The 12,687-nt window shown below is 44.8% G+C and overlaps 1 protein-coding gene and 1 long non-coding RNA gene across 2 annotated transcripts in view; both read right to left on the bottom strand.

Annotated features, from left to right (window-relative positions):
- Positions 1 to 12,687, bottom strand: part of megf11 (multiple EGF-like-domains 11) — a 188,667-nt gene that overhangs the window by 88,792 nt on the left and 87,188 nt on the right. The window lies entirely within an intron of this gene.
- The window catches only part of LOC121724036, a 7,069-nt gene continuing 5,175 nt past the window's right edge, over positions 10,794 to 12,687 (bottom strand). The window contains exon 3 of the long non-coding RNA XR_006035110.1: positions 10,794 to 11,113. This is a non-coding gene — a long non-coding RNA (uncharacterized LOC121724036). The remainder of the gene's footprint in view (positions 11,114 to 12,687) is intronic.

Here is a 12,687-nt window from a genome sequence, read left to right as displayed (position 1 = left end):
TGAGACCCTGACCAGTGTAGCACCGCGGAGAGGAGAGGGAACATGGCGTGGTGTGGTAGTGTGTGGTGTGGTGTGGTAGTGTGTGGTGTGGTGTAGTGGGGTGGTGTGGTGTGGTGTGGTGTAGTGTGGTGTGGTGTAGTGTGGTGTAGTAGTGTGTGTGGTGTGGTGTGTGGTGTGGTAGTGTGGTGTGGTGTAGTGTGGTGGTGTGTGTGGTGTAGTAGTGTGGTGTGGTGTGGTGTGGTAGTGTGTGATGTGGTGTAGTGTGGTGGTGTGGTGTAGTTTGTGGTGTGGTGTGGTGTGGTAGTGTGTGGTGTGTGGTGTGGTGTAGTGTGGTGTGGTGTAGTGTGGTGTGGTGTATTGTGGTAGTGTGTGGTGTGGTGTAGTGTATGGTGTGGTAGTTTGTGGTCTGGTGTGGTGGTGTGGTGTAATGTGGTGTGGTAGTGGGTGGTGTGGTGTAGTGTGGTGGTGTGGTATAGTGTTGTGTGGTAGTGTGTGTGGTGTGGTGATGTGGTGTGGTGTAGTGTGTGGTGGTGTGGTGTGGTGTGGTGTAGTGTCTGGTGGTGTGGTGTGGTAGTGTATGGTGTAGTGTGGTAGTGTGTGTGGTAGTGTGTGGTGTAGTGTGGTGGTGTGGTGTAGTGTGGTAGTGTGTGTAGTGTGGTGTGGTGTGTGGTGTAGTGTGGTGTGTAGTGTGTGGTGTGGTGGTGTGTGGTGTGGTGGTGTGTGTGCGGTGTGTTGTAGTGGTGTGTGGTGTAGTATGTGGTGTGGTGTGTGTTGTATATATGTGGTGTGGTGTGTGTGTGTGGGGTGGTGTGTGTATGTGGGGTGGTGTGGTGTGGTGTGTGGTGTAGTATGTGGTGTGGTAGGGTGTGGTGTAGTGTGTGGCGTGGTGTGTGGGGTGTGTTGTGGTGGTGTGTGTGGTGTGTTGTGGTGGTGTGTGGTGTGGTGTGGTGCAGTGTGGTGTGGTGGTGGTGTGGTGGTGGTGTGGTGGTGTGTGTGTGGTAGGGCTGTTGGAACGAATTTCTAAAGTTGAATATAAATCGAATAAATATTTTAAAAAAGTTAAAAACTCCTAGCCTACAACACTCCTAGCCTACACTACAACACTCATTAGCGAAATCTAAGAGATATGTAGGAAAAAACTGATATATCCGCCTATATCCCCTCCATTTTTAAAAAAATAATTCTGTTGAACACTGATATGCTACAAACATGTTAAACAGCTGGAAAAGGCTGTCGCAAATCCCTCGAACAGGTGGTCAATCAGAGATTTCAAACAAACGAGGGAACATGTCGCAATGCAACAGCGTTTTCAGTGATAAAACCTCATTAAATAATATGCATTTTCCATATGGGGTCTTAAAAGCCATGTATCCTTCTAGCCACAGTGTTTTTGTTTCAAACATAAGCCTAATCTAAGCGTGCTCAGATGACGTGATAGACCAGGCACTGTTGCTCACCTGTCCATCATCGTAAAGACCGATTTGATTGGTCCGCCCAATCTAGGGCGAGCATACTTGCTCCACAATGGAGCAATGCCAGACTGCACTTCCCGACCTCAAATGTTGTGGGCGGGAATGGCACCCAGGCTAGCAAATATGTAAAAAATGAAATGTTTTTGTCACGTCTTATGCACAATCTAAATATAGCAGAAGCGATGCACCCACGGAGATCACCACTCCTGACCACTTCTGACCTGAGTGCACATCTGATAACGCTACACCCTGACAAGCTATGTAGGTAAACAGTCCGAGGACGAGGGACCGTGCAGCTAAAGCAGGCAAGAATTACAGTAGGTTTTGCCTCCCTCCTCTAGGCTATGTCCGGTGCTTTTGTCACTTCTCTGGTTCATGGAATCGCAGGCCGATAGAAAAAAAGAAAGCAAACTTTTCCCCAATCAGGAAATACTTGCTAATTTGCCGTCATCAAACATAGAGGCATTCAATAAAGTGGTATTGGTATGGGAGTTCATTCAGTGTGTGTGCGCGTCTGGAAATTGAAACCACTCAAGTTGCACAGATATCGTTGGTAGACTAAAGCTTTTGTTCAATATAACAAGTCAACCATGCGTTTATAGTGGCATTGGCAATGCATAAGCCCGTTTATACAGTGTATAGAGATGCATCGTAAATATTAATAATAGGCAAAATTTGAGCAATAAATATTGTAATTGAATTTGATTATTAAAAATAATAATGAATAAAATTCTAATTGGGTTAAGGAAGAAGATTGACAGCCCTAGTGTGTGGTGTGGTGGTGTGTGTGCGGTGTGTTGTGGTGGTGTGTGTGTGTGGTGATGTGGTGGGGCTAAAATAATGAAGAAACAGCAATGACAAACAACATGGCCATGAAACTGGAGAAAACTGCGCAAGTCCCTAAATACACACACTATCTCTCATGGACAAACATGCAAGCACATACACACACACACACACACACACACACACACTCACTATCTCTCATGGACAAACATGCAAGTACATACACACAACACACAGATAAAGACACACACGCAGTAAGTATACACACCCACATGTTACACAAACTTACACCCCCCGACACACACCTACACTTGTGTCTAAAATATACATGCATGCACAGACAGACAGACACACACAAACACACACACACACCACATCCCTATACATCAAAATGACACAAGGTACTGCACCTGCACACAATCTACCACACACAACCAACCTGAATAGAGAAAGAATGAATTATAGCACTCATTACTATCTGGACTGCATTTCACTGTGTTTGTGTGTGTGTGTGTGTGTGTGTGTTTGTTTATGTGAGTGCTTGTTTGTGTGTGTGCGTGCGTGCGTGAGTGTGTGTGTGTGTGAGTGTGTGTGTGTGTGTGTGTGTGTGTGTGTGTGTGTGTGTGTGTGTGCGCATGCATGCCTTAAAGCAAAACACACACATGTGCCCCGAGAGCCTCTGTGTCCAGTGCTGTGAGTAGTGGAGGAGCAGAGTGTTTCAGAGGCAGAGCGTCTGGTCCAGCTACCACATATCTTCTCACTGCCTCTCTTATGCCTGTCCATTTAGCTATGTTATTATAAAGCATCTCCTCAAGCTCTTTTCTGCCAACATCTTTCCTGTGATGGAGGCAAGAGAGAGAGAGAGAGAGAAAGAGAGAGAGAGAGAAAGAGAGAGAGGAAGAGAGGGACTGTACCCTGCTGCTACTGAACTAGCATCAGTGGAGAAGCCTTTGTGAGGCCCCTTTTTGAAGCACATGCTCTTTGTGTTTCATGCACACCTGTTGTGATATGTGTGTGTGTGTGTGTGTGTGTGTGTGTGTGTGTGTGTGTGTGTGTGCGCGCGCATGTGAGATGATACCTCTGTGGTTTACCCCAAACTTTTGAATTAGACGAGTCTTTAAACCACCAACCACTGCTGCACACACACACATAACACACACACAGGGGTAGGATAATTGCCTTTTAATGATCTAACATTATGCAAATGCTCTTCATGAGGGTATCAATCTTGCGGGGGAGTTTACGGCTCTGCAGGTGGCTGTCTGCCCACCATCCCCACCTATATTAAAGATGAAGAGGGGGGGGGGGGGGTGACCTGCAGAGAGCTTGTGCTTGAGCGCTCGCCCTGGCACTCGGGGTCAAAGGTCAAGCCCCAGTTGCTCAGCTACGCTAGCACAGGGGCACCCCAGCATGGGCAAAGGGGCTATTAATGGACACTGATGCTGTGGAGTTCACCGGCTGATGGATGTCCATGGACCCGCACAGCTAATGGCTGCCATCACCAGGACAACGCACCCACCACAGGGTACCCCAGCGCGCCTCGTAGCCCGGCTCCAAACGAGCGCCGCGTTGCTAGCGAAGTCCGCTGCTCTCGTAATCGCCTGCTGATGGAGCACAGTTCGCCATCCCTCCCTCCTAAACACCCACGCTTCACAATAAACAGCGTAATAAGCGCCCCACACTTACAAACACACATGCTCCATCACCGGCCACAGGCACTGGCTCCAGCATCAGTTTGGCGTGGCGTGACGTGCCGTGGCCATTGTGTGGGGCAGCGTGTGGGCCATTTGCACTGGCAGGTTAGCCTCTCGCTCTCTCACACTTCCTCAGACCCACAGCACTTAGCCCTGAGCCACATTAAGGCTTCATTTCCGCAAAGAGTGCAATTAAGCAAATGGCCAAAGAAAGAGAGAGAGAGAGAGAGAGAGAGAAAGAGAGAGAGATGGAGAGAGGGAGAGAAGGCTGGTTGCATAAAACATAAAAGAAGTAAAAGAAATAAACAAAGAAATAAATAAAAGAGAAAGGTTGGACTTAACAGGTCTCCCTGGGATTGGAACCTGTCAGGAAGCCATACAGTTAATAATCACATCTCTCCGCCTTTCTTTCTCTCCCTTCACTCTCTCCCTTTCTTTCCCTCCCTCCTTCAATCATTTTGATAGGTGTGTACTTTCTGCCGGAACTCAGTTAGCCTCTTTAGAAAGTAGCCAGACTGCACAGAAGCCAAACTTCGCTCTGAACTCAGAACTCTAAGTGCAGTTCTGTTCCCTCCGACTCGGAGATGTCGCAGGAGCACATGAATAATTCCCACGCTTTCTCAAAGTCACGGCGAAGTCAAAGGGGCACAATAGCAGCATCTCTGGCGAATCTCTCTCTCTCTCCTCTTCTCTCACTTTCGCTCTCTCTCTCTCTCTTTCTCTCTATCTCACCCTTACCCCACCCCCGCCAGATGCTGTCTGACTGTCAGAGAGGAGTTTGCTCAACACTGGCGGCCCTGAGAATAAATCAAAACCAGTGAGGAGGAGGGGGAGGAAGGGGGGGGGGGGTTCCGAGCCACCTGTGTTAATGGGACATTAGTCATGAGACATTGGCACTTCCCAGGTTTTTTGGCACCACGGTGAAAAGTGGGCAATCGCAGAGGCTCCTCAGCCGATACTGAGGTGATTTGTTCTTTTCGTCGGAGCCTGATAAAACTTGCAAATGTGTGACGCGGAAACAAATCGCACAGCAGAGGAGGGAAATCTAATCTGTCTGTTTTTGGGAGGATTTCTCTGTCTGCCTTATTGATTCTGAGGGTGGAAAATTCCTTTGCGGCCTTTTGCGGATGACATCATCCAAAATCTGACTTCTAACTTTGGACCGTTTCTGAATAGCAATGTTCTGTTTAGAGAGTCTTTGAGTGTCTTTGCATTGACAGCCAAATAAAGCAGTCTGTTCCATTTAAAGCACAATACCAGAAATTCGGCAAACCAATGGAAAAGCCATTACAGGCAGATTTAATTTAAAATCTCGAGGTTGTCCACTATGCAGCGAATATAACATTCTTGCAGACAATTATTTTAATAAAAAAAATCTGGTTGTGATGAATTAGATCAAAGCAATTATTCAGAAATACACATTGGACATTTGTTTACACAAAGATATATTGCCTCAGTTTATGATACACCACACAGAAAACTCCCAGGCGGCATCATAACCTGAGCGAGTGATTGCAGAAAATAACTGCACGAAGCACACAGTCCAGTTCTGTCTCAGTCATTTCTCTCCATAGAGTGCTGCTGTTCATTGGGTGCTTGACTAGTGTAATCATTCTATGTTTTAATTGCTTTTTGAACACTTTTATTAAACTATTGCCTTTGTGTGTTTTATGTTTTTAATTCTTTAATTTTGAAACTATTCTTTTACTACTGCCCTTCTATGCTTTTATTAGCTATTCCTGAGTTTATGTGAAGCACATTGTATGAAATGCGCTATATAAATAAAGTTGACTTGACTTGACTTGACTGTTGTTGCCATGACGTCTGGCATATTGAAACACGACTTGATCAATCGATCGGGTCAAATGCTGGTGATTGGCAGAGCACTCGTCATCAACTCTCAGCAGCCCTGAGAGATAGACCCAGAGACAAACACACAGAGATAGAGTGGTAGGAAGAAATGAAGAGAGAGGTAGAGGTCAAAAGAAAATGTGAGAGATAGAGAGAGAGAGAAAAGGAGAGAGAGAGAAATACAGATAGAGAGAGAGAGAGAGAGAGAGAGAGAAGGAAAGCAGAGTGACCTTGAGTTTTAGAGATGCTTGTTTAAGATTTAGAGGAGGAGGAAGAGGAGGGGGACTCCACTGCCTAGCCTAACACAGCCCAGCCTCACCCTGCCCAGTCCTGCTTGGGCGCCACACACATGCCCCCCTCTCAGATGGCCCCTATCATCTTGGAGCGATTATACTTCCTGTAAAACTCTCCTTTGATGCTTATCGTGCTGATGCCCTTTTTAGCAGACGCCGATCCCATGGCGCAGGCCTTTGGGCGCCTTATTAAGCCCTGCTGCAGTAGCGATAGCGTCTCCCTGTGTCCTCTGGCTTCTCTCCCCTCTCCCGCTTCTCCTGCCTTTATTCCCTCTGTGGCAAAAGACACAAATTTAATTGAATTCCTGGGCTTTTAATGTCTGCATTAGGATAATCTAAGCAGGAGAAGGGGATGGGGGGTTGGGAGGTGAGGTTGTTTATCTCGACCTTGGGTTGAACGAGAGGGGGGGGGGGGGGGTGTTGTTCAGCTGGGGAGTGTGTGGCAGCTCTTGTTTTTTGTTTTTTTTTCAAGATGGAACAGAGTGTCCCATGTTCCAGAGAAACACAAAAGCTATTTTACAGGATCTTAAGCAGGATGATCGATGATCGATCAAGAGGATGATCGATCGGCAGGTCAGGCTAACTTACAGGAGACGGAGGAGAGGGGTAGGGAGCACTGCAGCCTGCCCGCTGTGCGACAGACCTCCACTCTATTCTCTCAATTAGCCAAAAACACTGCATTAAATCCTGCATTACACTGCGGCTCAATACCGCAAACACGTCATTTAATTTGTCTGGAGTTGTTAGCCCCAGCCATCTAAATAAACAGAGAATTAAAGGGATTTTATTAAACTGATATCCAGTGTACTGGACACCTTGACCATCTTGTCAGGCATTTAGCACATGGGCAGAAGGTTCAAGAATCCCTCTCCACAGCTGATTATGAGATCCACTACTCACTGTGAGCTGTCACTTAGCTGTAAAGCAGGTCACGCCTTGACCTTAATCAATACGAGAGGGGGGAAATCGTTCCCACGACAGCCCTCGAAAAAGAGATGCACAAAGGCAGACGGAGGAGAAGAGAAAGGAGAAGAGAGGAGGAAAATTCTGAATAAAAACCCCAAGCCTACCCTGGGGGGCTCCCGAGCCAAATTTGATTAAAAGTTTGTTTTTCTTGCCTCTCCTCTCCCAGCAAGCAGAGCGGAAGGGCCGCGTCGATGCGCCTCTGACGACTAATTGGACTTGGCAGGGCCACGAGTTCATTCGTCAGCATTGTGTGTGTGTGTGTGTGTGTGTGTGGGGGGGGATCCAGCCCGGCAGGAGCAGGACAATCGATGTCCCTCGAGGACGCAGTGTAATCACTGTGCAACACACCGATGGACTACGGGGTTAAACATCAGGAGATTGCAGGTGCGCGACACAGACGTGAGCCAGCCTGCTAATCCACCCCGCCACCATTTACAAGCGACACATGCACAAACAAGCTAGCATGTGTAAACAAATAAACAAGTATACGCAAATGGACGCACTCATTTATACATACAAATTTGTGCACACACACACACACACACACACACACACACACACACACTCACTCACTCACTCACTCACTCAGATTGCAGACGTGAGAGAGAGGCTGCTAATCCACCCACCACTGTTTACTTCAACACACACACATGTACACAAAAATACACATCTATACATGGACATACTCTCACACACACTCTCAATCCCACTCTCTCTCACACACATCCCAAAAATGGGACAGCTGGCACAGTGTTCCTTCATCACACCCTCATACATACATACACACAAGCTGTGTCCCAATTAAGGGGCGAATGCTTCAAAGAATGAGTTCTGCCTGACCACAGAGACCGGACCTGGTCTGGACAGTCAAGCCCGCAGAGGAATTCCTAAATGAGTCACTTAAAGAATCCTGCCTTTACTGCTCGTGTAGATGTCTCATTTAACCTGTTTGTGCTGCTGGATTTTGAATTGGTGGGTAGGGGACATTAGTGGGCATGGGACATGTCTCTATCAGCTTCTATTTTTGTATTGCAATGTTATAATTTTACCAGGCTAGTTTCAGCCATGTGTTACTAAAATAATCTTACATACAGGGACAGTGAATTTAACATGGTAAAGATTGTTGTTCAAAAAATAAATAATGTTGAATGATTGTGCAATGTGTACTCCGTTTTCTTCTCCCAAATCTGGCGAAAACCCAGAAACAGCGAAGGAATAACCAGACCTGCATAGGGCTTTAAATTAAAAGAGAAAATCCAAAATATAAAAAAAAAACAGAAATGCCACTTGTTTTGTTTATCTCTGCAGAAGTCTAAAAGAGCACATTTATCCGAGTTACAACATTTAATTGTAATATTTACAATATTCTGTCCTGTGAAATTACAGGAAATCCCTAAAATTACACGAAATTCCTGGCTACAGAGTTGCCGTAAATATAAAATTTTGCTGTATTATTTACAGTATTATGTCCTGGCAAGTTCCAGTAAATTTACATGATTGTATTGTAATTAATTACAGTAGAGATGTTGTATTAAGTACAGTACATTGTTGTAGTTATTTTACAGTCCTGTATACTGTTTACAGTAAATTTACAGCAATTATTAGCCAGGAATTTCCTGTAAAATTACAAGAAATTTCTAACAGTGTTTTATTTTTACCCCTCTCTTCTTCTCATAAGCCTCGGGTAGAAATTGCTACTCCGCCTCTGAAAGATGCAGTTTCGCCATTTTCACTCATGGTTTCGACTCTCAATAGATGATGTCTTTGTAAGTTCGCCATGAACCCGCACAACTCCAGGTTAACTAACATGGGGTTGATTGAACTAACTGGTATAGCCTATCCATTAGACCTACTTGGACATGTACAGTATGCTGTGGAAACCTATTGACATAATCTGCCTCGTTTATGGATGATGCTTTAATGGGCACTTCCATCCCATCCATAGAGCCGATGATGTAATCTGAAATAGCCTGAAATAGCCAAGGCCCATTAATTGAAATTGAAAGACATTTTCGGTGCAAATTTGGAAAACTTAAAATAAGTGATGATGACCTGGCAGTTGGTGAAACTACACTTTAATGATCCTCGTAGGTACACAGCCCCTAGCATCATGAACTAGAAACAAACAAAGTGGGGCAGCCTGTCCCCCAAACTACACACTGTCTGGACGTTCTAGGAGAGCACTGAGGGGAGCTGTGAGCTACCTCTCTGCTGTGTTTTGTTTGGTCTTTGGTTCAAATAAATATAAGTTACTCTGGACAAAAGCATCTGCTTGGACACATAAACAAACATGATGTCATCCAGCATTGCTTACCCTCCCTTTACCCGTACAGGACAGACTGCGCTACCCAAATCAGTACCCAAAGCAGCGCTATCCAAGTTGACTTCCGGTTGCGGAGCCATGTAGACGTGTTTGTGGTGCTCTGCTAGAATTCAAAGCAGCGCTATCCAATCCAGTTACGATAAGGAAAAAACAGTTATAATGAAGAAAAGTAACACTAAAGCCTCTGCCATTCAGAGAAATAAAGCCTGGCAGTGGATTGCTGACCGCGTAAATGCGTAGGTTTCATGACAAAAGCACAATCCTAAATATTTGAACTATGAATCTATTAATATCTCAGTTAAGCTTTCTTAACGTTCCTACCACATAACCTGTTATTCTACAAAGATGTACTCCGATGGGCGCCAAGCGATCATCTGATCAAGTCAAGATGAAATATAAAAACATCATACAAACTGGTAAGCTTTTCCCACCATCGTATTGCCCTACATATTTGTCAGTCCAGCATTTAAATTGTGATAACATATTTGTCACTCCTGCATTTAAATAGCCACTTTTTTTTAATCCAATCGTAAGAGGGCCGACAGTCGGCAGGCTGGATCTGGCCCTCCAATTATCTTCACCCTGGTTGAGGAGCTGGCTATTGGCATCAATACAGGACACCTTGGCATGAAGGGGGTACCTGGAGCCAGCTACGGCCGAACATCCTCCAGTTGATGTAAGTCCATTAGGCCTATTTTTTAATTTCTGTTGTAAGCGCCTCTCAGCCTACTCAGCCAATATTGTTCTTTGTAGCATAGGAGGCCGATGAAAATCCTGTTCCGCCCGTGGATGGGTCACCTGAAAGGATGGAGGTACCTTTTTCTTGCCAGTTCCAAGTCATTCATTTATGGTGATTAAACTAAACTAATCAGTGTTCACAAACCCACTTGTCTCTTAACAGACTGTGGTCGAGGAAGCCGGTCTCTCTACATTCAAGTTCGCAATATGAGCACGTAAGACATAGGCCTACTCACTTTATTGGGCAAGCATATGTCGCTTGAATGTTACAACATTTCCCTCTATTTCAGATGACAATGAAAGAATTATACCGCATTCATCTCCAGCGATAAATCGCTAAGGCCGATATGGAGATTGTCTATATGAACCTGCTGAGTGCTGATAGAGGTAAAAAAGGAGGTTAATGGGCAGAAATTCAGGCTACGTTTATACATGGCCGGCTATTTTCATAAACTGACATTTCACCCTCTCCGTTTTCGAAAACAACATTGTGCACACCTGTCAGTTTTCAGAGAAGTTTCCCCTTGTATAATGCCGTCAAGCGCATGCAAAACCTGTCGGTGGCAGTGTAAGGAGAAGCTCAATCCCACATTAGCCAATCAGAATCCCGAAGAAATCGCAACAGCAACAAATCACTTCCCATTTCTCGTTTAAACTGTATTTGCAAATGCAAACAGGCCAAAAGCGTTTGCACAAACGTAAAAATAAGTACCACCATAATAGCATCCATGATCAGTAGCCAAACAAACTGTAAACATAAGGCGCTCACATGACGTTAAGCATTTTCTGGTGTATAATGTGACGTTTGAGAACCTAAAACCCCGTTTCTCCCAGTTGACACGACAACACATAACCAGCGTTATCAGAAATCTCCACTTTGGCCAGAATTTTTAGAAATAATCGTTTTCTGTGATAAAAACAAGGTTTTCGTGTAAATGAGAGGCCAAACCGCAGGAAAATATCTGCATCTTCCCTTTGTGTAAACGGGTCCTCAAAGTGGACAGGGTATTGCGATTCATGGTACTAATTATATTCTTTTTCCTCCCTCAGCAGTTAAAGAATACAAACGATGAATGAAAACAGTGTTTGGTGGGTTTTAAAAATAAAAAAATAATTGAAATGATTTCTACAAATGTGGTCTCGCATCTTTGTCCAGCCCTTAAATCCATTTGTGGATCAAAGGGGGGAGGCATCTCTTTGCACAGAATGGCTATATTGTGAAGGACGGTGCATGCAACAATTACATCACATGCCCGTTCCGGACAAACTCTTAATCCACGTAGGCATTGGAATCTGGACTTATCCCAAATGTATTTTCAATCTTAACGCGGGTTCTGCTGTGTGCCAGGTTAAATGTTGTCTGTGGTCCAGAAGCGGGATTAGGGTACGGGGTGATGAGCGTCGGGAGGCATGGATACCCTCGATCCCCTAGGAGACCCATCGAATTGCGACCAAATACAAACTTTGAGCTATCTTGCACAAGCACAACAATTATATTACAGTAGGTCTATGATCTGATCATAATGCAACGCACCCTGTTGAAATTTATAGCTCAAATTGGATTCAATACATCCTGGCATCGTGGACCGAACCAGGCCATTTTGCCTCCACATTAGTGATCAAGTAGGAAGCATCACATATCATCTAGTAATGATAAAAAAATTAAGATTGACAGCGATTAATAAACCATCATGAAGATATTGGAAATGGCCAATATAGGCTGCGTATACCTACCTGAACATTTATACTGTTCACATAATCTGCCTCATTTATGGCTGGGCCTTTATGGGCACTTGTGTGCCATCAATGCACCCAATGACATTCGGAAATTCTGAAATATACACCCAGATGACAAGTCAACAACATATCAACTTGAATTTCCCCTGGGGATCAATAAAGTATCTATCTATCTATCTATCTATCTATCTATATAATGCTGACCTGCGAGTTGGTGAAACCCCATTTTAATGACCCTCGTGGGTTTGTGGCCAGGAAAGCGGATGAAGTCGCGCACCAAGCGCAAGACAGAATTTACGCACTGATAGACCATAGCTTTTCCTATATGCTCAGTATCTCCAACACTGTACAAAAAACTATCCGTTGCAAAAAAATGGAGAGCTATGCAAATAGTTTGCAGTCAACTGAGGCCAGGTCCACGATTGGTAATATTGGCAATGTACAGTAGGGCTGTAGAAGGCTATTTAAATATATTAAAGATTCACACGATTCAAACGATATCGCTCCAGCAAAAAGTCATCAGGATAAGACAAGATGTCGAGCCGTGGTCTTATCAATCTCTCTCGGTGGATTGCACAAATTATTTGCGCTCCGATGTCAACAGGCCTCTCATCAAAAGGGCATGCCATGCCAAACTTAACCTGCCCAAAACCAGCTCCAACCAGGTTTGATTCAGAGCATATGTTTCTATAGTAACTTAAATACCATTTTGGAACGGAAAACCTACTTACCGCAAACGCTGGGTTAACTTACCCGGTTTTGTGATAAAACCGGCTTTGTGGAACACCCCACTGAGGAGTGTTAATGCTAACACTGCTAACGCTACA

Source organism: Alosa sapidissima, chromosome 11 (genome assembly GCF_018492685.1).
Source record: "Alosa sapidissima isolate fAloSap1 chromosome 11, fAloSap1.pri, whole genome shotgun sequence".
NCBI classification, from domain to species: domain Eukaryota; kingdom Metazoa; phylum Chordata; class Actinopteri; order Clupeiformes; family Clupeidae; genus Alosa; species Alosa sapidissima.
Note: the sequence above shows the minus strand (reverse complement) of the source record. Positions and strands in the feature narration are given on the sequence as shown.